This window comes from Drosophila innubila, chromosome X (genome assembly GCF_004354385.1).
Source record: "Drosophila innubila isolate TH190305 chromosome X, UK_Dinn_1.0, whole genome shotgun sequence".
In the NCBI taxonomy this organism is placed as follows: Eukaryota; Metazoa; Arthropoda; class Insecta; order Diptera; family Drosophilidae; genus Drosophila; species Drosophila innubila.
The window spans coordinates 17,466,822-17,493,833 of record NC_047626.1 but is presented as its reverse complement, the minus strand read 5'-3'; the positions used below and the strand labels follow the sequence as shown (position 1 = coordinate 17,493,833).

General features: G+C 34.6%; 1 protein-coding gene across 1 annotated transcript in view; it reads right to left on the bottom strand.

The window, feature by feature from the left end:
• The window catches only part of LOC117793063 (PDF receptor), a 38,110-nt gene extending 11,423 nt beyond the window's left edge, over positions 1-26,687 (bottom strand). Inside the window, exon 1 of the mRNA XM_034633451.1 lies at positions 26,460-26,687. The gene's annotated coding sequence lies outside the window, so the exon portion shown is untranslated. The remainder of the gene's footprint in view (positions 1-26,459) is intronic.
• Positions 26,688-27,012: the final 325 nt, after the last annotated feature.

Below are 27,012 nucleotides of genomic sequence, written 5' to 3'. Positions count from 1 at the left end.
AATCTAAAAAATTTTAAACTCTTAATATAAGAATAAAAATCTTAAATTATTAGGAAAGTATAAATTCGTATCAAACAAATGGTGGGACCGTGGCGCTCTGGTTAGAGAGGCCGCTTCAGTTGTGAAGCAGTAGGCGGCGGTTCGAGTCCCACTCGTAACAAATTAAAATAACATTTATAAAATTACTTAAACAGAATAAAATGTAAATATACAAAAATTTAAAAATAAAAGAGCATAAATTATAAATATAGAAAAATAATTTTTATTTATTTCATTTTTTGATTTTAATTTAAAGAAATTTTTTTCTTAAAATAAGAACTTGGTCTTATTTAAAATGTTCCTAAAATCAAGATGTGCTCTCTTAATTAAAGAAATTCATGTTCTCGACGCATTTTTTAGACCACAAAACTTAGTTCTTAGACCAAAATCTTGATTTAAGAACATTTTTTTTATCAGTGTATAATACCTAAATTATATATCAGTCCGATTTAAAAAAATTTTGGTCAGAATGTTTTGTTGGGTTTGAGAAAATGAAACCTACTCAGACACTATTCAAGTTTCAAGTAAAGTTCAAGTTCAATTTTGATCTAAGTTTGATATCCCTTTGTTGAAGTTTCTCTATAATTATTATAATTGTGCCAAAGGAACACTCACATAAGAATTCAGCTGTTTAACTTGAATTGATTAATGCGATTAGAATATGTCGCTGTCGCGGCTGCCAAGTGACCCGGATCTGGTAGCAGCTGACGATGTTAGCTGTTAGCTGAAAGCGTTGCTTCTGCTTTTGGCCACCTTTCACACCTGGTCGGAATGGCTTAGCCACTAGAGAGCAACTCAAATTACTCTCCATTTATTTGCTTGTACACACACACACACACATACATTCTCACAGCCAGTCAAACATACACATAACGAGTGACTTGGTCTGGCTTTTGAGCTTACTTGGCTTAATTGCAAGCATGAATTCCGTTTATAGGGTGCTAACGGGTAACGGGTGTGGGGTGATGGGGAACGGGTAGTATATGCCGCTGCTGAGCCACTAATTGATTAACAGTCTGTGTGTCCGTTGAGCCTCCGGCTGTGCCACCATAAATAATGTCATCGCTTCTAATAAGTAACGGCGTTTTACTCGCATTTGCGAAAAATGTTGAGCAAGAAGTTAGTGAAGGGGGGTAGTGGAAAATGCAGTTGCGTTGAGTCAGCGGTTGAAGCCAAATGATGCACATAATCGTGCACAGGGACTGGCTGGCAATGCATCTGGGCCATGTGCCTCTTTTGGCTTATATAAATGCTGTGCATGCTTTAAGCAGAATGATATAAGGGCCTTATTAGGACAAACCTCCTTCTCTCTCTCTCTCTCTCTCTCTCTCTCTCTCTCTTTCCCCCTCTGTATGTAACATACGCTGCGACAACTTGCAAAATTGAAATTCTTATGAAATTTTATAAAGTACACTCAAAGGCATTTTGGGGCGGCAACAACAACCCTGTCAGACCCCTTAAAATATACTACGTAGGATCACAGACTAAGCAGGAAGTTGAGTGCAGTTCAGACGTAATCAAAAGTCAACTCAAGGTAAGCAAATTATAAAAACAAATGTAACCCTTAAGATTTATAAGTTAAGAAAAAACCAACCTAAACAAAATTATATGGATGAATGGGAATATCTTGGATATTTGATTTATTTATTTATTTTCTAATAATTAATTTATAGAAGTTTCCTCTAAAATAATAACTACGATTAGAAAACTAGCTACTTGGCCACCGACTCGACAGTTAATTATATAAAAATGTATATTTTATTTAGTCGATTTGGATATTTGTATTTAAAAGGGGTATCCAGAAAACAGAACAGGCTTTTAAGCTTATCATAAAAATTAATTTCAAATCGATATCGATCTAAATAAAAAATATGAAATAATAATTACGTTCAACTTTTTAATTTAATTTTTTTATTTATAAAAATGACAAGTAAGAATTCAAGAATTAAATTAAATACCGTAATTTTTTTTTTGGTAATTTTTTTAATTTGGTTATATGTGCATTCAATTCATAATAATTTGTATTTACAATTTTTGTAATTATACTATATGTTACTTTTTAATAAATATAATTTTAATACGCTAAATGTGATTTCAACACGGAATTCAATAGAACTTTAATTTGATTAAATTTGACAACAATTGATTTTGCTTATTTAGGGTGTTTGACAGTCGACCTTTTGGCGATTTCTATTGTTGTTGTCGTTGACACAAACATGCCAGGCAGCGTTTACGCAAGCATGCTTGTGCATACCTGGCCCGATATGCAGATAAGATATGCGTACACTGCCCGGACAAATTGGTCCGAGGCACACACAGACACATGCTTAAAAATTGGTTAGCTGCCAATCAACTCTCAGCATCTGTATGCATGTGTGTCCGTGTGTGTGTGTGTATGTGTGAGGTTGTGTTTATGTTTGGTCAACAGTCAGCCGCAAAGTAGGCAACACTTGAACGCTACAACACGTCGTATACGTAACGTCTAATAGCTAAGGGTCTATTTTATTTAACTAATTGTCTTAAACCTGGGCAAAACCAAAAACATTGCAGTTTGTCTGCCAGTTTTGCTTGATAGGCAAATATTTGCATAGAAAATACGAAAATTTTGAATTAAACGTAATAAAAACCCATTGATTAAGCTATTTGAATCTAAAATGTGCAGCGTAACTGCGTTTTCTGCATAATTGTGGCAAATTTTGGTTCTTTTCTCATTAGCAAAGAATCTGGGCGGTACTGTGGAGTGTCTAGCTTTGGGGCCTGCATGACCTTAAAAACTTTCGCGCGATTTGACAATGGGGACTCGCAAAAACTATTGGGGCAATGGTGGCGCTGATGGGATTCGCTGTTGCTTTGAATGACGCTGGCAAAAGAGCGCTCCGGGGCAGATACTGTAGATGTAGAGTAGGGCAAGTTGACGTTCCTCGCTGGCTGCTTGTGGGTGGTAGTTTAACTAGTTGGCTGCAAATAAATAGTTGAGCAGCCAGTTGGTTTCTCAGACGACACAAAAGTTTCATAATATTTACTTAATCGTTGAAAGTTGCCCCTCAGCTCGCTGACCTTTTATTAAAACATATTTAATCAAATGTTATTAGAGTTTTGATTTCATGATTTTGACTTTTAACATACGATTTATTTGTATTTGAGCTTAACTCGTGGAACTATGCGAACAAATAAATATTTTACAATTACCAGTAATAATGTATCATTTTATAGCAATAAGTGGTTAAGAACTTCGAAGAACTTGTTAAAAATTTCTGTAAATTGCAGACAATAAAATGCACAACACATCATGCCACAATATGTGAAAGGTCTTGGAAAATTTATTTCCATGATTTGAAAATTCCTGAATAATTGTCGTATAGCTTTTGTTTGCTTTAGAATGAACTCAACATTGAATTTCCTAGATCTGCTCAGCATGATAACAAGAAAGAACACTTTAGTTGAAACCCCGACCAAAAGATACCCATTACTTAATTTGGGGCTGTTTATTTTAAATCTAGATCTAGGTGTTCACACAGACGGACACACGAACATGTCTATATCGACATTTCTGTTGATGCTGATAAAATATATATATATATATATATATATTTCTTAAGGGCGGAAATGCCTTCTGTTACAGATATTAAAACAATTACTGTATACCCTAGACCGACGGGTATAAAAATAATATATAAGTACAAAAAGTCAGTTTCCAGTTATCAGAGTTCAGAGAACATATTGCCTATGCTGGACAGTTTTAGGAAAAGTGTCATTTGCACCTTTATTGTGTTCTGTTTGTTAAAAATTAAGCAGAAATTGTAAAGATGTATGCCACTGTATGACAACTATTCAACTAGCTACTGAACCTGAAAAGGAGTGACAAGATATACAAATAAATTTCTAATACACTTGCTTTTTGAAGTAGTGTTTGAGATTTTATTTGACAGCTTTTAGCCAACATGATGATTTTATTTTAACTAGACGTCTATTTGCGAAAATTTTGAACATAGCTAAAGCATTAAGTTATCTATACAATGGTTTGGATCTGCCCTGAAAGATTCATAATGATTGAAAAATTGTTTTCGAAGTGCTAAAAAAAAAAAATAAAAAAAAATATGATGCTTAAGTCATATATATATATATATTTTTTTTTTTTTTTAGCAATATGTCGGTTAATTTATTTTTTGCGGATAGGATTCTGTCTTGTTGGATTGCGTCAGAGGAGATGTATGTTGAAATATATGAATAAATTTTTAAATACTATAAAACAAAGAAATGTATCCCATTAATTTTTAATATTGTTGTACTCAGTTGCACCAAAAAATTCTATCTCTTAGTTTTACGTAGATGCGAACTTCTGCGTGAAAACTAAGTAAATTTAATGGGAAATAGCAGCAGGTGCAACAAAAGTGATAGCTGGCTTTAATACGAAGACTGAAACTGATTCAAGTGGCAATCTGAGGCAGAAAGAAAACCGCAAAATGCAATGCCTAGTCTCGGACAGCCTAAAATGGGGCTAAGCAGAATGCCAAGGGAATAGGCTGGTATGCAGCCATAGAGAAGGACAGATGGGTGGAAGTGAGTATAGTAAAGAGTGGAGATTAAATGGAAGCAGATGCCCCAAAGGCTTCAACTGCAGTATTTTCAAAATCTGACCACATCTGAGCTTACCTTTTTTTCTCTCATTTTTTCCACTCAGTCCTTCTATCTCGTTCATATTGTGTGAAACCGCATTAAAATTAAATAAAAACCCAATTCAAGGCAGTGCTGCAACACAGTATTACCTAGTACAGTTGCAACCAAAAGTCAGCTCTGCTGCATGGTGTTTTGTAAGTGGTGACAGGGTGAAAAGGGGGTTGAAAATTGGGGATTGGGTGCTGTATATTATCCATCACCACAGGACATTTGCCGCTTGGCTGAGCTGCTATTGCTTATACAAGTTGGCATTGAAATTCCAACACTCTGCTCTCTACCCAACGTGAAAGTCGTTGTAGTTTTCCAGTTTTCTAGTTTTCTACTTCTTTAGTTATACGACAAATGCTGTCAGTTTTTTGTCTCAGGTTTGTTCAATGTTTTGCTATGTTGGATTTACTTTATCTTCGCAATGACTTGAATTACTAAGACAACACAAAACATTGAAATGTCTGTCGAATAATAAGTACGATCACATTCAGCAACATTCACACAATACAACTAACTACAATAAATACAATAATTACAAAGCAAACAATAGAGGGCGCCACACGCCTCTTTGCTCATGCATGTAATTCTCTTTACAGGCCGAAATCAGTTTTTGACAGCTCGTCACTATTTACTGTCCTCTCCCTCACCCTCTCTCGCTCTCCACTCGCCCTTGTTCCCTCCCACTCACACTCTTTCTCTGTGTTCTTTTATATTGTATCTATAACTGTTGCATTGCCTACTTATGTTGCCGTTGTGTAATTTGTCAGATTGACACTCTATAAATCAATATGAATACAAAGTAAATATACACGAACATTATTGCTGATTGACCAAAAATACCCTGTGTTCTTGAGGATAGAACATGTATTTATTTACTATACTACATTTAATTTGTCTGTTCAATTTGTAAAATTTTCAATTGAAATAAAAATTAATAATTTAAAATTTAAATGTTCTGCTGGTATTTCAATTGAAAAGTTTTGTTTAAAATTCTTTGCTGGAAAAGCGAAAATCCAGAAAAAAATAGAAAAATAAAAAAAATTATATTATAGTTTGGATTAGTTATGTATATTAGTTAAGAGGTTGTAGTAAAAACTAAATCGCTAGCACAAGAAACACCATCATTACTTAAAATGGAAATTATTTTAATGCTTTGGAAATTGGCATTACAAATTTATAGATTATTTAATGAAAGTTGTCATAATAACTACTAAAATATATTTATATAGGCATAGTAACAATAGAGTACTTTTATGTATACCAAGTCTAACAGTACTATAAGTGACAGGTTTCCTGAAAACCTTAAAATTAAAAATGATTTCCTTGCACGTTTAAAATTTCAATCAAAGTCAGAACAGTTGCTCAATGGCATCTAAAAACAAGGCAGGGTAGCTAACGGCAGTTTCCAAAAATTCTTAGAGTTTTCCCCACTTTGAATGTTTTCTGCCAGTCGCAGGAGCAGCGGCATCATTGTTGCCACCACTCGTTGCATGCCCCCAAGCAGGCAGCCAGTCAACCAGTCACCAGGCAGCACAATGGCTTAGACCCAGACCTTGACAACGGGCAAACTGCCAAAATAATTTCGTAACGCTCGTTTGGGCCAGTCTAATATGTTGTTGTTGTTGCTGTTGTTGTTGCTTTAGCTCTTGTTGTTCTTGATATTGCTCTGTGTGTGGTTCATGGACCATTCGTTTGCGGTGGTCGTCATTATTTTTGGCAGAATTTGTTGTCGTTTTAAATGACAGCAGGAATGCGAAGCGAGCATCCAACATCGAGATGCGTTTTCTATCATAGCTCCTTACACAATATAATTATATTATAATTAGACATAATTATTATGTATTATGTTTTTATTCAAATTGGGCCACAACAATTAGGGGGAGTTCCAACAACTCTCTTCCTGTACACAAGTACATGTACAAGTAATGTGCAGTCTAGAGCTGAGAGATGACTTCATTTTTTAGATGTGATAGGTCGCAGTTACAAGTTCTCAGCTTGAGTTAGGCAAATCGAATTACTCTTAAAATATGATATCTGATGGATATTAAAATCATACCCTCATATAAGAGATGATACTTATCAAAAGCGATAGATAACAGTTACTAAATCACAGTTCGTGACTGACAATTCGATTTTCCCTGAGAAAAAGATACCGAATCAATGGGATGTTATAATCAAATTTAATGATATATTTCTTACAGAATTAAACTGTATATGTACTATGTGGAATTCAATAAAAATAATAGTTAGCAGTTACAATTGTAGAGTTCTTGAATGTCGAAATTGCTTTTTTTCTGAGTGCATTATGCCTCATTCATAAGCTGTAATAATCAGATCTACAGTATTTTTCTTTACAGCTGGCAAACTATCATGTTGATTACCTTAAAGACTCAATTTACATTTATATATATGTACCATATGTTAATTATAATAAATGATGGGTAGCAGTTACAAAATCACAGTTTTTCCTACAAATATTCTTCCCTGAGACGTTAATTTGTGATAGTTGAGGCAATATAATAAGTAGTATCAGGCTATGCATAACCGTACCTAACACTTATATAATTGACTTAAGTTTGCTGTCACAGTTACTTTAAGTGTAGAATCGCAGAATAGCACATCTCCACTGTACAGTGTTCACATATTATATATGTGCATGCATTTATTGTGTGTATGAAGTATATTCTTATATTACACTCTGACTGATGTCCTGGCACTGGCATTGGCTCTGGCTCTGGCTCTTGTGTAATGCCCCATTCACATGTCTCAATCAGCTGCCAGTCAATGGTCACATAATATGCATTCAAATAGCTTAACACAATGTAAATCGAACAGACACAAGAAGCAAGCAATGAGTGGGCACGAGGACAGTGATTGGGTTGCATGGGGTTATTCACAGGATCGTTGTCACGTCCAGCAAGTGTTCAGCACAAGGAAAGGTTATGTTGTGTAACCAACGAACCGGACAAGCAAACAACAGACCCAAGGGAATAGGAACTGGAATGGCAATGGGAATGGGTGACAAGAAATATGTAAGGATGGGATTGTATGAGTTTGGTATGGGATCCATCAAAAGGGGCAACAAATCAATTTAACTCAATTGCAAATAACAGAATGCAGTAATGTTAAGCCAGGGCATAAACACACACACACACTTTGACAAACACACTCACACACACACACACACATAATATATATATATATATTCACAAACACGTGCTATCAAAAATGCGGCAGTCCTTCAACAGACCCAGCAAAGAAAGAAACCGACCAAGCTCAAGAACTAGAAGCTGGACAAGAAGACCCTTAACAGTAACAATAATCACAATAACAACAATGTTTTCACAGAACATGCAACAATTGATTTGCACAACATTTTACGCCACTTACAAGTTGTTGCACAAAAAAAAAAAAATAAAAAGAAAAAAGGAATAGAAATTCAAACTGATGGCGTAATAGCCATAACTACTTTTCATGTCCTCCTTATAAAGGGAGTGCAGAATGCGTCAAACGGGGTATGCTGGGGCATAGGGTTAATTTTTACATATGTACCCGTAAAAATATAAAAACTAGTCGGAAAGGCTGTAGTCGAGATCCCGACCATACGATACCCGTTACTTACTTCAATATATATAAAAGTACTTTAAAGAATTTACTACCTAACAAAACTACTGCATAATTTTAGGTGATTGTATTGAAATAATAACTTTATTAATAGTTTTGGTTAGCTAATACTCCCGTTCTACTTGTCCGATCTTGATGCGGTTAAGTGAGATTATAGATAATATTAATAGACAACGTTAATTATCACAAAAACTTATTGTCTTAAATTTGCGGGGGCGGAGGGGGGCGTGGCTTAAATTTGAAACAAACTTGATCTGCGTGGGGTGTGTAGAAGTCTGTGAGTGAAAGTTTGGTGTCCCTATCTCTTATAGTCTCTAAGATCCTTTTGTTCATACGGACGGACAGACAGACAGACAGACAGACGGACAGCACACATGGCTATATCGACTCGGCTATTGATGGTGATCAAGAATATAAATCCTTTATATTGTCGGAGATGCCTCCTTCTCCCTCCCTTACTTATTTTTTAAGTAACGGGTATAATTAAATACAAATTTGGTGTTTCTTGCCGTTTTTCTTGAAAACTCTGATTATTTATCACAGTAGTAGACATAAGTTATGATTACCAAAATTATTTTGTAGGTATCTCACAAATCATGCATTCAAATTGAACATTAAAAAATATTTTAAAATATAATATTATAAAATAACTTATTGGTTATACAACAATAATTTTAATAATTAATTGAATATGTTAATTCTTAAGAAAAAATTAGAAAAACAAATAAGGAAATCTAAAATTGAGAAAACAATAATTAGGAGAAAAAAAATTGGGTGGACAAAAACTTAGAATACATCTTACATATAAACTATACTTAATCATTTTTTTTGCAAATTAATATCAGAAATGTTAGGATTCGAATATGCTTTCGTTACTAGCCTTTATAGGGCATTTTCACAAATATTGTTGATTATTGATCAGGTCAATAGACATGTAAAAAAATTCAAAAAAATAAAAGTATGCCTGGGAAGAATGGGATATTTCATTTTTTTTTTAAGAGGATTAAAGAACTTGAAGCGAAATGCATAAGTAAGCAAATGGGTGTGTAAGTGAGTGTGCACACGTATGTGCAAAATAAAAAGCGACAGTCAAATATGAGCACAAGTCATAAATGTTAATGGTCAAAATCTGGGTGAAGGGGTTTGTTGAGGAGACTCAACGGGAAGGTCACGACTGAAAGCCGCTGCAGATAGCTTATTCCATTCCTTTTTGTTTTTAGGTCCATGCAATTGCCATAAGAGCCAGAGAGACACTGAGCCAGAGACCGCTACGTTGCCATGCCACATGCCACATGCAACATGCCAAGCAGACAGCGGCTGTCAAAAAGTGCAGCGCCAAAGGATTGCGACGTTAAAATTGTAATGAAATCCGGATTTACAGATCAGAGGGCTTAAAACAAATGCGTGTCGAATGTTGACTGTGGCAACTGGCATGTTTGCAGCATGTTGAATGTTGCATGTTGAACGGTGTGTGACTTATGCCAGATATTCGCGTTGGATTTAACCTGTCGACTGTGTAAGCCACTCGTTATGGTCAGAGAACTTCCGTTAATTGAACTTTACGACAAGCGATTAAAAATAGCGGATGAATTAGCGAATGTGTTAGGTTTAGGGGTTAATTTGGGGCTGATATTGTGAATGCCCTGATGAGTGGGCTAAGCTTTTGTGGCATCAAAAGGATTACCAATTGTTGACTAAATTTATTTTAATAATACAATTACAATTTCACTTTATTTGGTCTACGATTTTTTCACGATTTGTAGATTTCACATTCCTTCGTGAGCCTCGTGAGCATCTGTGACACATCACTAGTTTTTCGTGACTGCTGTAATTGCCAGGTCAAGCCAACAACCAACAACAACCGCAACAGCAACAGTAACAGTAACAGTAATAAAAAACACATAACTACAGCCTCTGCCTTTTGCCTTTTGCTCTCGTGTCGGCATTTTGCATAAATTTCCATATGAGAGTCAGTTGCGGTCGCACAAGAAAGGGTACTTGCTAAGTGGCAACGCTCTCACTGTGCTGCCATCCTGTTTGCAATAAGCTGCACACTGGTGCCAAATTGTCAAAAATGTTTTAAAAAACAAGTTGTGAGATCGTTGTGGGAAAAATTTTGAAAGGGTAATAACAAAAAGCGATATTTTAATATTTAATAGTTACTTACAAAGTTTCGGAAAGCTAAAAATTTTCAACAATTTTTAATGCTTTTCTTTTCGTAAACGCTAAAGTTCAGTGCGATTCAACAGAATCTTGGGCTTTGAATTAAATCAAAGATTTCATCCTATACACTGATAAAAATTAACCGACCGTACATAAATATTTTAGACTGATATTCTTGGAGCTACAAATTTTAAAGCGCTCTCAAATCTTTGCAAAGATGCTACTAATTCATTCATTATAAGACAGGAGCGTTTAAAAAATTTAAATAAATCAAGCCAATGAAAGAGATTAGGCTAAAATATGGGAGAAAAATGAGATAACACGATTAAATTAAACTTTTAAAAGCTTAATATGCATTCAGTATCTAATGCTTAATTTGAACACGACAACTGACTGAATTCGTTGAGAGTAGAATAAAATTTGAAGCACTGTAAGCTGCCAACTGGCAAAGTAGCTTACCAGCTGAGTTAGTGATGCAATGCAATGCGCTGATAATGATGATGCGCATCATGCTCATGATGATGATGATGATGATGTTTTTTTGTTGTTGAATCTCGCCCAGATGGGCGCATCAAAATAAAAGCAAAATTCAACAAAATGCGAAAGAGAAAATAAAAAGTAGCATACTTTGCCGCGCTGCGCTGACCAAATCCAACTGCAGTCAGTTTTATAAATCTATCTAGCCCGCTGACCCGCTATCCTTTCTACCCACCCATCCCTCTGGAACAACCGTTTGTCTGTTTATCTATTCTTTTGGTCGTTGTTTTGTTTGTCGTTTTTGTTGGTGGTTCGCTGTGTGCCCATTTGGTTATGTTACTTTTCCGCTTCCGTTTACCCTGCTCGTTTTGGCGTTTCACATTTTTTCTTTTTTTTTTTTCAATTTCGTTTATATTCTTTCGTGTTTTGCCTTTTGAGTGGCTTGTGTGGTGCGAATTGCGTGGGTTTACTATCGCCAGGCTTATTTAGACAAGCTCTAATTGCCAATGCAGTCCAGCAATGTCCAGTCGGGGTTGGCTGTTTATTTGTCGAGCATTAATTAAAATTTACATGCAGCTCATTACAGTATCCCGGACTCATAACCCATCACCCAGATCCCAGAACCGGGACTCCAAATGTGGCAACCAGCAACTTGCAGTCTCCTCTCAATGTCCTTTGCTTTTGCATGCCTGGCAATGGGACAGCCAAGAACAAATTCTCTGCCAATTAGCATTGTTCGACAGCTGCTATTGTACAGTTAAGTTCTCTCTAGTCGCCATCGAGGGAGCCCCAGGCGTGTGTTTATTGCAATTATGCTCCACTTGGTTCTATAGTGCCATGAAACAGTCAAGAACAAGGGTAAAGTTTCTCATTTGGATCCTCTCGTTCATGTTTTCTTTCCTGATCGTAATCAAATCGACCCAAAGACATTTTTAATGTGTTCTCAATATCAAATCATTAGCTTTAAAATTACTTTCGAACTTAGTTTTATCGATTCCAAAAGAAAGTTTATTTGCTTTGGATGTATAGGGATCTACGTTCTATTTACGTTTGGTGTCCTCTGAGGTCTAGATGGTCATACATTACAAAAGATTTTCAAACCAAGCAAAATAAGTTTAAAAGTTTCATTCACTAATATTTTGAGTTGTTGCATACAATGCAATGATTACAATAATAAATAGTAGATTTAACCAACACCTGTAGAAACAACAAATAAAAAAAAAAAATCCAACAAAAATCCAAATCCGACGAACAAAAGCTGCTTGCTATTATTATTATATTTGTCTCCCGCACATTTACCAAGCAGCATAAGGCCACTAGGCGTATAATTAATAAATGCCACAAATCCATATGATGAGGGCGGTTGCTGTTGAATTTATGTGCGCGTATTTAAATCTATTTATTGTTGGATAATCAAATTACATACATAAATAAACACATACGTAAAATTTTGGTTAATCAAATGTGTTATATGGCTTGTGCGGTTAGTATGGAAATGTAGCAGAATGTATAATAAATCAATAAGCATAACATTTTTTAAATGGTATCCATATTTTTGTACTTTTTAATTACATTTTATTATATATTGATAGTCTGTTCTTAGAGATATTTAGGTAATTTCATATAATTCTAAACGGAACATCTTAGACTTTCCGTGCTTGTTGTTGCTTAAAAATCTCTACTGTAATGCGACTAGATTATGCAATTTTTGTAAATAATAGCCTTATTCAGCTGAGCTCTCATATTTGCATGTCTAAAGTTTTTTAAAGATTAGTTCCCTTTAATTTAATTTATATTTTTGGTAAGCTGATATCACATTAAGGTAAGATAAAATACAATATATATTACGGAGTATACAGTTTATTTATAGCATTTGTGAAAAAAACCAGTAAATTGAAGAAACTATAAATTAATAAATTATTTAACATTAGTTTGTTCTTGTAAATAGTTCATTAATATATTTCCTTGTACAGCTAGGAAATACTGTATATAAAAATATATGAATAGTTGTTACTGTTAAACGCTTTTAGGAAACAGGGTGCCCAAATTATGCATTTGTTTTTATACCGTTGAGTTGTAAAATTTATAGAAAAAAATATAAATATAAATTTAATATAGTAACACGTATTTAATCGACAGGGATTCGACCATAGCTTTCTGACTTGTTTTTTTTATTTTTAGTATCAGTTGTATTTTTAACTCAGTGTTAGGCAGAAAAATTGGGTTCTATTTAAATTTATTTTTATGTTCCTCCCTGAATTTAGTCTGTAGGGTTTCTTGTTTACCTATGTATATTTCTATCTTTCTATTTTTCACGTTTTCAGTCACACTTTTAATCTAATTTCATCGTTCTTAGCACTTTTCTTGAAGCCTATTAAGAAGCAGCCGCTTTCACTTTTGCCTGCATATGAAAAGGACATATCAAGATCAAGGTCACACTGTATTGCCAGGCCTATACGTGTACATATGTACATGCAGGCAGACATGTGTATATACCATATGTGTATATACCATACATACTCATTTATAAGTAGAACAAGTGATGCATGCAAATGCAGCCCAGTGGCAACATCAACAGCAGCTGCCGCAGTTGCAGCTTCATATGCAAATCATTGTCTCCAGCTGTCTCACTCCCCCTGTCTGTATCTTTCTCTTTCTTTCGCTATGCCTGATTTTATGTCTGCGGAACGTTATAAGTACATACAGTGGCTCACAGCTTATTTGACACACTGCATTTATTTTTATGTTCTATTGCTTAATTTTGATAATTTATATGTGCTAATATTTTGTTTAAGTTTAGTCATTTTCATTAAATGATAAATTTATTTAATATTTAATATGTAAGAGAAGTGTGTCAAATGAGCTGCGAGTCACTGTATATACTACACTCAGGCACTGTGATACACCAACGGCAAAATCTTCATCTCTGTATCTTTCTACAGTGTTTTAGCTTGGCTGATTTACATCCAACCAAGTCTAAGATGCAGTTATAGACATACTAACAATGTCGCACAGTGTCCCGCAATACGCCAAGAAAGAGTTTTCAATTATTCAATTTCATTCTGGCAGCGTTATAAATTATAAATCTGTAAATTATAAATTATATAATTATAAGTGGTGGATTTGGTTCAAAAGATATTCACTTTAACTTTTATTTTTGATTTTTAAAATCAAAGTACCGGAATAACTCTTATTTGCAACTTTTAAAATAAAAATAAAAAATAACTCTTATTTTTGATTATTCTAGTCCCCTAACTGTTTATTCATTATTCATTGTGAGCGCCTAGATTCCTGAGACTAGAAGAGGTAGATCAACCAAATTTGGCACACACACTTCTTTAGACCGCACGCAGATCAGGTTTGTTTTAAATTTTCGACACGACCCCTTCGGCCTCGCAAATCGCTAAAAACCATCACACCCATCGCTTTTAATATTTAATGCTATTTTTGGGTAATTAGCTTTATCTATTGTTATTTTCTATTATCCCACTGAATAATCGCAGTAAGATCAGTTTAACAGAACGGCGGAAATAGCTGTTTTAATTTTTAAAGCAATTCAAGCTTCTAAAAGTATGTAACGGGTATTCTAATAGTCGGGGTCTCGACTAGTTTTAATAAGTAATTACTGCTTATGGATTTCACTAGCACTTTTTGTGGTATAAATTATTAATTATTCGAACTCTTTATGAACATTCGGTTACTATAGAAAGTATCACTTTCGAATCACTGTGTAATGCAACACTGTGTAATTGGTAACACTGGCAACACTGGCTATAACATTACATTGCCGTATTGCTTAAGCGCTTATACTTGTATCTAGTAGCTATGGATGCCAGGCCACAATTGCCACACCCTCCACATCCCCCATTTCATGTTGGACAACAATAAGCAGCAAAAAAGCGTCGCACGCCTTGCTCTGCTTCTGCTTCTTCTTCATCATCATCATCTTCTTCTTCTTCATCTACTGGTTCTGATTGTGGTTGTGCCCTGCATTGTATTCGTTTTGGACAGTGGCTGGGTCTTTGTTTTTTGAGTTTGGTCGCCGGAAAACAATGCAACAGTTTTGGCCAGGACCGAGGCTGGAAAACAAAGCCTAGCCATAATAAGAACAATAATATATGCAAAATCCCCACCTCCTCCCTTCGCCGACTCCATGATTTTCCAGTGCGTTAGCGTCGCCGCGAACTCTTAACGTTGTCTGATATTTACACGGTCTTAACAGTGCCTTTGTTTTTCATGCAAACTGCAGGCACAGCAGTTTGTTGTGGCCCGTTGTGACCATGCCCCGCCGTCACGCATCTCATTGCCACGCCCACTGGAAAATGATTACCCATTGTTTCCGAGCGCACGAGACACGAGTTCATGTCCATTTTACTGATTAGCCGAGAAGGCAACTTCAACTTCCACTTCAAGTTCAACTTGAAAGCTGCTAAACATACTTTGTGATCCTAGCTGATACATGCTCAAAGTCACAAATAACTGCCTTGGTTACCAGATTTTCTATAATCCACGGCAATTAACTTGTAATTATTTTTTATTTGGCCTTCTAACTTCATGTTAACAATTATTGAGTGGAAGTTAGGTTAAGCATAGAGTTGACTAGGTTGGTCAAAGAGTAACAAGGTGGCAACCTTATTAGTTTTTACTTTTTCATAACTTTAAAGGGGGTACAGATTGGAACCGATTCAGCTATTGTATCGTTACAGATTTGGTTTCACCGATCAGCTGCTCCATACAAAATATTTAGTGTGACCAGCCAAATAGAAAGAAACTGAAAATGTGGTCACACTAAAAGTTTTCACGAAATCTGCTCTGAGGCAGATTTCGTTTTGATTTCAATTCGATAATATGTGAGATCGTTTATTTCGATAACATTATTTGGTCAATTTGTGTTATTTCGCCTTTTCTAATTAGATTCTAGATTTTTACTTTTCCAGTATCTGGTCACATTGCACAATGTCATACTGAAACACAACACGAATTATTTCAATTTATGTATGTAGTTTTTGTAGCATTTGACCGACACAAAAAAACAGTGTAACTTTTTTTTTTAGCTATTTATATCGGTGAGAATTCGATGCTTGCGAATTTTAAGTGTTCGCGTGAACACCGACGGCTTTCATCAAATAGGGTCGGTTAAAAACCGGGCGTGTGTAAGCGGCTTAAGGCATAGAATAGATAAGACAAAAAGAAACTGTGAAAAGTGGCAAAAGAAAAGACTTGGACTGAAATGAAGCTATGCCTTCTACATCAATTGCTGAACTTGAAGCTACTTAAAATTCGATTGGGATCGAGTTGCAAACCACCTCAATGCAACTTTAAATGAGGGGCAACTAGTTGAAAACTTTTTCTCAAGTGAATAACTACTATATAACTGAGCTATGGACCAGCACCTCGATCGGGTTTGAGTCATTGGCAATGTACGAGTGGCTTTTAGTATTTTACGCTCTATTTGCGAGCTCGTTCGATTATAAAGTTTTTAATTACATTTTTATGCTGGACTTGACTTAACATTTCGAAACTAGTAATGCCATTTCATATCCAACTGTCCTTGTACCTTTGGTCAGTGAAACTGCAGCGTTCGTTAGCCACAATCTCTGCCAGTGCCAGATTTAGTTTGCCGTTGCTTTTATTTTTATGCTTCCTAAGTGCTAACCTCTAACCTCTTTGGGCATAATCTAACAACCAAACAACCAAACGCCCAAAAGTCCACTCACCCAGTAGGCAAGCCATCAAAATTGGCGGCTGTCCTTGCGCGTTGCTTTATTAAAAATAGAAATTCTGCACAAATGGAAGCGCTGCACTCGTTATGTAAGTAACGGCTTGATGCCGCCACATTGGGGACCTTTTGGGGGCGTGGCTATGGCAGTGGGTCAACTGCCGGTGATTTCTCAAAACAGCCGTTTTTTGCATTTTGCATGCCCTTGATGAAAAGCGCCGAATGAAATAATCTCCCAAAAATCTGAATCTGTTCCATTCAAATATGTTCCCAAATTGCATCATATATGAATAATGTTTACGTAATTGCCAATCGTTAAAAGTACCTTAAAGCAACGAAATCATTCAAAATAATGAATATTTACATTGTGAATATAATGAATATATTACATTTTAATTTAGCTTGTAGTTGGAGTGATCTATAATGAAAATGTTCTGACCATACTTAGGACCGGTTTTTCAATGTCTCCTTAACTTTTATAAAAAAGATAAATTAAAATATGACATTGATTTCTATACATATTACGTCAAAATATCTATTGTATAGCTATCAAACCCCTTAAATAGAAATTGAAAAACCGGCCCTTAAAGTTGTTTAGTATATCAAATTAATCTCTTTAGATTCTATTAAAATTCATGTGCCCAAATTGCACTACAGATAAATAAAGTAAATTATGTTAAAGAACTGATTATAATCGGTTCTAATAATAATTAATAACTAAAATTTATTAGTCGGAAAGAAGGATGTTATCAAAAATTGTTCTCAATAAGTGCACTCATTTTTATACCCGTTACTTAATATTTTTGACATGCCCCCTTCCTTCCCCGCAAATCGAGAAAAACCACCAAAACCACAGTTTTTAAGATAATTCGGTTTTTATGGTAATTTACATTATCTATTTATAATATCTATTATCCCACTAATGTGACAGAATAAGCAAATTAAGTTGGTCTTATGAAAAGCATATGAAATTAAAAAAATGTTTTTGGGCCTAAAGAATGTAGACATTTTTGATATTTCAGATATTGAATAACAAAAAGGAAAAAAGAAAACAGAGAGCGAGTTAAGGAAAGGAATTTACGAAATAAGTAAGTTTAAAAATTTTAGCAATTTGCTGTTATTATTTAGATTTTTACATTTCGGCAAGTATGGACAATGTACTTTTAATGTATAATGTATATACAAGTAATGTACTTGAAGAATTATAAATTATGTGTGTTTATTAATTTTCAGTTTTCAAAGGGAATTTCTTATGATTGTTGCTGCAAGTTTGGCCACAGTAACCCAAAAATCAAAAGGCCGCCGACGTGTGTTGCAGCTGGCAACTGGCAACTGGAAACTGGCACCTGGCATATTCGTATGCAAATTTCCTTTAAGTTAAGTGAAATTAGCGGCTTGTGCGGTGCGATGAGTGTGTTGATGGCAATGGCCTTAACTGAGGGCCGCATATTTCACATAAAGCAAGCGGCAGCTCCACCTCAAGCAACACCAAAATATACACACGAACACACTACAAAGACTAGCTCATTGGCCTGCATTTTGACAAAGTTTTGCTGCAACATACAAGAAATATTAAGCATACGCCGCGATGCCAGCCATGTGGGGTTAAATCAACTCTGCACATTGCCTCAACGTCAAGTAAGTTCCAATTGAATTTTTATGCTTATGCTTCAATTACACTGTCAGCTAAAAACAACTTTTATTGGAAGTTTCAATTAAAAGAGAAAAGTGCGATAAAGCTTGTTTGAGCTAAAAAATCGTACTTTTATTCCAAAACTTGCCAAGCACTTCGATTTAAAATATTTATTTCCTTTTTATTTCGAATTAACTTTCTTCTTTTCTAATCACTGTGCTTAACTGCATAAAAATGAGTTGTATTCTCCATTGTATTCTCCATTGTTTTTAAGTTTTTTATCTATACCTAAGTTCTTTGCTTTCAAATTGAAACCAAGTTCTAAAGAAAATATTTTTTAACAAAGCTATTCAAAAATTGAATGCAAAGCTAACTAAGAGGCCAAATCATTATCAAGATGGAATGGCCTCCGCTTGGAAATCGGTTCAGTTTTGATAAAGATATGAACGTTTCAAGTTGGACCGACTTTTGACCTTGCAACTTTACAAGTCAAAATTTTTGTCAGATTTCACATGTTTTTTTTACAGAAAAATGAAAGGTCTCGGAATCATATTTAAAGTGTTATTTTATACTAATTACGATATAAGGAGTCGATTAAAAGTGAAAACTTGAGATTTTAAATTTTCATTTTTCCAAATTTCAAAGGGGGGACCATATGGTATCAAAATCTAAACCCATATATGGAAGAATTTTGTTTTTACGAAATTAATCAACTTTGAAAGCAGAATAAATTTAGAGACCTACGCCTGATCAAAATGAGATTGCGATAAAAAATCCATTGATTTTTGATCAAGTTATGACAGTTTGAAGTCGGTTAGACTTTGGATCTAGCAACTTTACATGTCAAAATTTGTGTGCAGGTAGGAATGGTTTTTTTTACAAGAAAATAAAAGGTCTTAGAATCAAGTTTCAAGTTTTGTTTAATAATGAGTTGGCTTAAAGTGAAACTGCATTAAAATCTAGACAACCCTAACTGAAATTTTAAGTTATTATTTAATATAAAACAAAATATACCTAAATGTAAATAAAAAAAATAAATATTTTTGGAAAAACCTACCGATATCGTACCGGTACAAGCGTTTTGGTTTTGGTATTAAAAATGAAATGTTTCGTTTAACGATTCTGGTACCGGTTCCTTTATTATTCCTTGACTACAATAAAGTAACGATGGTTAAAGGGAATTGAGGAAAATGTGATGTAAATGCTCCATTAATTTTAGCACATTATTGTATATCTCATTATTTGTTGTGACATGTGTACGTGATGGCTCTGCATATATTATGTCAGAAACTGTTGGCTTGACTGTTTGCAATGCCAATACAACATGTGTGCGAATTATATATATATATATATATGTGCTTCTATTTATAAAAGTATGCAATTGCAAGTGCAGCTGGCAGTCAATTGCAATGGCGTCAATTCAATTAAAAGTGCAAGAATAATTGCCAAGACAGTCGAAGGGAATTTCAACCAGTTGGAAGTAATTTTATATGTTGATTAGTTGGCAATAGCGCAGTTGCAGGAATATAAGCAATTGTCCTTGACACGCTTACACACACACACACACACACACTCACAAACGAAAATATCCACCCTCACACACACACACACACACACGCACACAACCACATGCTCATCATGTCGTGGACATTATCCATTTAATTAGCAGCTAAGCTGCTGTTACACCAAATTCAATTCCCTCGAAAAGCTGGATCAAACCAATTCTCAGGACATTCTCGATTTGTTGTGACAAACTTTGGTACAGCAAGTGCGACTGAAAAGCAAACGGAAAACAAATGTGATGAAAAGCGTGCGAGAAATGACATTTATTTGTGCGTTGTGAGTGTGTATATGTTTATTTGCCCTTAGATCAAATTCAGTGCAACATATGTGGCACACAGAAGCGTCAGCTCGTTACTCGTTGCTCGTCACATTCGCATTGTTTTGGCCTCCAGCACAGACGGCCCAAAAAGATATGCAACATTTATGTTGCACACGCAGATGCCTACCAATACATGTGTACATGCATATAGTCGCTCATGTAAAAAATCAATAAGAAAATCAAGCGAAAACGTCATAAAGCACAAATCATTATCATCATTTCATATTACACAAGGCGAAATCATTGATCGATTCGCTTGAAAAGTGCATTTCAAATCGTACTAGACATAACTTAATGTACATGTAAGTCAATAGTTTCTAATATGCAATAACTCAACTTAATCACAATTCAAGTAATGTTTATAAGAAACGAAAGATATTGGAATCATTGCAAATATATAGAAATGCGTAGATATTATTTATTAAAGGAAAAAGTGTCTGTAAATTGATTAGAAATGCGATTATTGTTGTTGAATTATTTTACCTTCTTGTTTATAATAAAATCATATACAATTTAAAAGTGAAAGCCATTGAATTTGTCGCATACAACAACATAAAAATATGCGATGGATTAAGCAAGACGCATATTATTATTTTTTCAGTGTATTAGCAGCATATTACACACACGCACACACACAATATAGCCCGCACTACACACATTGAAGCAACACATACATCGCAACGCATTAAGTGCTTCATCTTTAAGTAAAAGCCGCTGGCGACAAATTTTCATTATAAATCGCATAAATGTGCAAATAGTTTAAGCGACGCCCAATGCCACGCCCACTTGCAAGACGACAATCGGCCTTGATATATAACATCATTTGCATATGCCTCAACTATGTGTCTGTGTATGTATGTGTGTGTGTGTGTGTCGCGACTAAGCCGATTTTGTTTAGCAGTTTGAAAACGACAACTACAAACAGTTTGTGCTCTGTGGAAATGCGATTTGCTGAACTAATTAACAGATAATAAAGCCATGCCAACTATTGCATTCTTTGTAATTGGTAACCCAAAAGCATTTGCAGCCGCATAAGTAGAGTGCCTTGATTTCAACTTAAATACGAGTGTGGACTAATAAGTCATTAGTTTAAGTAGTTAAGCACAACTTTTTTTTATTTAAATCCTAGTTTCGTTGGATAGGGTAATCCCTCAACTTATGAATGGTTACTTATGTTTTATGAGGAATGAGTCACACTGCTTAATTGTCAATAACAAATTCTGATGATATGAGATAACTTCAATAAATAAGCTAAACCCTTTCGACCCCAACGTTTCCTGTGGACAACTTCGGCTGTTTGACAGATTCCTGTGAGGAATCCTGATGATTTTTTGCAAAGTGATAACTCACATTTGAGGCTTTTTAACGAATTTATTTTTAAATGACTGCGCCTGCTTCGAAGAAAATATGGTGAAAAACATTGTGAAATTTTGGAAAACGTTTTAAAATAAGAAATTTTTTTGGTAATTGTAAAAAAAATGTAAAATGCAATTGTTTTTAGAATAGATTAAAATTATAGGTGAAGTATTTTAAATTGATAATATTTGCATAATTTTTAAGAAATGGATTTTTAAAGTCAACAAGTAGCCCAAACCAATGGGCGAGGCGAATTCCAATTTTATCGAAATACTCCTTTAAATAATTTAAAATGATTCAAAGTAAAAAAAAATGTTTACACCACATGACAAAAGTTGGGGTGGAAAGGGTTAAAAATTTCAGCCTTGAAATTTAAAAAAAACTTGCTCTATTTGCATATTTATATAATGAGTGTACAAAGCAGTTTTGGTGCTTCTAGCTCTTAACAACTCTGAGATTCTATCGTTCATAAGAATCATATATGGAATACTTTAATCATATATACTTAAGGCGTTCAGACAAGTCTTTATATATAAGTAGTACCATTATTTAAATTACATGATACAATTGGGGATTTTAAACTTCATTATGAACTTTTTGACTTTTTCTGTATACTTTTGGCTTTTTCTATAATTTTAAAGATTTTTTATTATTACTTTGGATTAATTTCATGTTCTTTTTTTTTAGCCCAGTATATTCTATATGGTTTTAGCTAGTCACTCGCCACAATTTGGTTCTGCACCTTCTCCTCTCTCACTTGCACATAATTGACAGAAGCTTTTAAAATGTTCTAAATGTTTGTTTCCAGTTGGAGGTAATAAAACGGATTATGATCATCATGAGCATGATCATGATGAACAGTAAACGGAAAACATTGCGATTGACGTCAATCAACAAAAACCATTTTCTATCTGTTACAATTGCTTTAATTTTATTGTGTTTTCAGTTTGCACAGCAGCGACAAAAATAAAGAAACATCCATAATTAATTGATTTGTTTTAAAAACAACCTCCGGCAAAAAAAAAAAACTATTTTATTCGCCATTTTTTTATGTTATGGCGTTGGGAATTTATTTTTCGCGTGCCGATGCCGTCAACGATTGAAATGTGTCTGAAATGTATGTATATGTACCTCAGTCGCTGATAAATACCGGTGAAAAAATACCAACAGTCGCGAAAATCCTATTGATGTTTTTACTTCATTTTAAATGGAAGTGACGGGCCAAATTGAAATTTCATTGAAAAGCGAAGAACTGAAAAGTATATTTTAATATTAAATATAATTTTTTTTTTTTAAATAGAGGTTTCTTTATCCTGCAAAGTTGTGCAATCTGATATCCTAGACCATTAAGATCTTTTATGTATATCTTCTGAGCTATTATCATCGCTGAGTCATCTTAGAGCTCTGAAACTTCTATTATATGGTATAATTTGGATAATGTTTAATATTTGAGGACAGAGTATCAGAAAGTCGATAACTCCTACATTGATATTTCTTTCTTGTTTGTTTGTTATTTTTTATGAAATCGTATTAAATTTACATATGCAACAGGCTATTTATGGGTTAAAACGAGATTGAGTGTGTGTTTGTGTGTGTGTGTGTGTGTGTGTTGAGTGCCCCCATTGAGCAGTCTGCACTGCAACAATTTGGGCCTCTGGGCTCCAAATTTATCGTATTGTGAAATTAAATGCATTTCGAATTTCGCACCGGCTGCATTTCTGACAGAATTCCAGTTTAGTTGCGGTCTCAAATAAATATCATACAAGCAATTTCAAATATTGTAAATTGAATAAATTAAATTATATCAAGTAAATAATTCCATTGTATATAAATATACACTTAATATTAAATTAATAGAAACTCCAAACATTATAATATTAATAGAAAAAGCTACAATTAAATTAATTACGAGCATATAAATTTAAAGATCTGAGGTTAAGAGATTAAGATCTTCCAAACCATTTTTTTGCTGTCGCAGACTAGACTTCTAAATTAATTTTTAAATTAAATAAAAAGCATTTAATAAATTTTTATAGAATTTTTTCAGTATATAATTTACATATCAATAATTAATAATTACGTTTATATTTTAAATGAACTCAAGGCAATTGACTTTTGTGTCTTCGACAGTAATTCTAAGAAATGAAATCACAGCTCAAGTCTTAAGCATCAAACCTCAAAGTCTTAACATCAATAGAGGTTTCGTGTTATCCGTGTTTGACAACAGGGGGCGTTGTTCAAGTATGTTTGCTGTCATTTCATTGACGGACATATGCATATTTGTCGATGAAGCACTGAGGACCATAGCGTTGTTTACATTATGTTGGCAACACATTTGCATTTTTGTCCATTGTTCTACTTTATTGTGTGGGTATTAAACCTTTATAGCTTCTTTATTGCTTTCAATTCATTTCAATTACAATGAATTATTGAAAGACACTCGTACAATTTCAGCTTTCAATTCCTGTATATCGCAATTGAAAATGCCTTAAGTTGGCTGCAGAACTAAAAATCATCGATTATTATCAATAATTAATGACAAGTTTACTATCAAATACCAAATTTAAAGGCCAAAAGAAATGATGTAATTGCAATAATACGTTATTAATTGATATCTAATGAAGTGAAGTTATCGATTTATGATTGGTATTAAATTATTCTTTGTGTTATTGAAGTAATGCGTCTTAACATTAGGTACAAAATTGATTTTTTCTTACATATTTTACATATAAAATATTGCTTTGTTTCTTTTTTTTCTTTTTTTTTAAGGTAATCATAATTGACCACAGTATATTGATTTCAGTCTTGTTGTAAGTTATATTTGTATCACTTCTGATAAAAGTGAAGTCAAATTTTGTACTCAGTTTCAAATCAAATTCCATTGATAAGACGTTAATAAACTCAATTGTATTTGGGTATTTTGTTTATGATATACAAACAAAATAAATGATGCAGCTTTTGTATTTATGTTTGGGCTTTATTTACATATTTTGTCTATCGACAAGTTTTTTCTGAAATCGTTTTAAAGGATTTAGTTTGAACTGAGCTGTGCTGAAATATTTGCATATTAAGCATACGACACATATGCCGCTATCGTAAGCTAAATTCGATTTTATTTATCGCATTACACTGACTTCATTTCTTACACAGTTGGCACACTAATAAATACAACAAACAGAAAGTAACCGCAGGAATGAAATCCTTTTATGGTCAACACTTAAAAGCGGTGCGTGAAAAACATATGCAAAGATTTGCCACTGAAGCCTTTCACACTGTCTGTCGCACCCATATCAGCTTGAACCCATTTCATGCTCATTACTTGTGTTAATAAAATTCGCACTGACACACATATATAGTCTTTGGATACCCTTTTTTGTTGTGTGCGTGTATGTGGCCTGGTCAAAAAGCTAACCGCAAGTGTCTCAAATTGATTACACGCTCGTTCACGGCAGCCGCAAACTTGCAATGGCCTCCGTCTCATAATGAGGCACGTGCTGTCCAACACAGTTGCCACAGCGTCAGCGTCGGCGTCGTCGTCGGCGTCGGCGTCAGTGTGCCTGTGCGACTCGTTGCTGCAGTTTGCAGTTCATTACGTGGAGAAGTTCAGTTGGTCTTCAAACTAGAATCCACACGTTCGCTTTAAGTTGCTGCAAGCACAAAAGCACTTCACGGGCACCACTTGCCACCAATGCTAACGAGCTCAACACACACACACACACACACACATACAGAGAGATACACTTATATATGCATACACTTGTAATATATAAATACCAAATAGCGTCTGTTGCCTTCAGTGCATGCCACGCTTTTTTGGCCAGATAGTGCACAACATACATACACACACATATAACAAACTTTTGTCAACATGAAGTTTGTCTATGGCCAGTTCAAAAATGTCCTTGTCAGTTTTCGGTAGTGGAAAGTAGACAAACGGCCTGAAAGTCGTCTAACAACTTTTCCTGCTTACAGGCCGCAACTGTAGCAACACAGATTTCTGGGCGCCACCAAAGAAATTGAACAACTGCAGCCACAAAATATTCTCTATCTTTGCTTTCAGTTCTTTCCGCTTACATTTTGTGGGCCAAATGTTTACACACACTGACAGGCTGCGGCCGGAAGGGGGGGGAGGAAGGCACACGGTAGACGGTTGACGGTTGACGGTCGACGGCATATTAAAAAATATAAAATTGCATACAAAATTACGATATGTAAATATTTGTAATGTTGCGCATACGCCCCGCAAGCCACAGCTAACATATTATTTCTTATTATTAATATTGCAATACGCCGGAAAAACTGATAGCAGGCAAAACGAACAAGTTGATTCTAGGAAAAAATGGCAAATCGAAATACTGTATTTATAAATATTTAGTTGTGGGGCCATAAGGCATTCATGCCTTCATGCATTCATGCACTTAATCAATGCAGTTGCGCAGTTTTCTTAAACAACAACAAACAATTCGTTTGATAGCCGACTGCGCAGCTAGTTCAACAATTTCAAGTTCAATGATATATTGCATAAGCTCTAATCAAATTATCAGCAAAAATTGGCAGCTCACTGAAATTTGACAACAGCGCACAAAGCATACTATATTGTTTCAATTAAGTATTTTTAGTAATTTATAAACAAATGTGAACATTGCAAGGTAATGAACATCATTATCAAGTTTATTTGGGTTTTAAAATCTTATAAAATCATGTGATAAATTGAAAATCATAATTTCATGGCAAATTTTGTTTCAGAACTTTATCATTATGCCTGTTAAAAAAATACAGCTACATATTAAGGAACGTCGTTTCAAATTGGTTTTTGAAATGGTTTTTAAGGGGCTGTTTTCGAAATAAAAAAGTATTAAAGAGTATTTTTAAAATTGGTTTTAAAAACGTATTGCACTTACCCGACATTTTTGAGTTGTGAATCTTAAGTGCTTCAAATTTTGAGAAGTTTTTTTGTTGCCACAGTTTTGGGACTAATAGTTAATTCTTTGGCGTGTCGCAATGCTAAACAATGTTTATCTCTCGCCTTACATTTAACATACAGTAACCATAACATTGCTCCCAATTGTTGTTAATGCTCGCATTATAAATTGCTTACTCTCGTCAATTTCACATTTGCGACTCGCGCATTCGAAAACGTTTTTCAAATCTCAAGAAACAACAACAACACAATCAAATAGAACATAAAAAAAAATTGTTAGCACAACGAGAAGAGCGCGAAACTTTCAAATTTCAATTGTGGGTCTGGCCCTTTTTTTGTTTAGCTTGTTTACTTCTTTTTTTTTTGTTTTCTTTGAATTTGTTTAGTTTGGTTTCTTTGGCTGTTTGAATGCTGCTGATGCCGCGTGCGAGACGCGCGCCACGAACGCCGAAGCCGTTATGACAGAATCTTGCAAGCATCTGAGCAACTTATCCTTCTGGCGGCCGTCCGACGACGCCGACAGCGACGGCGAC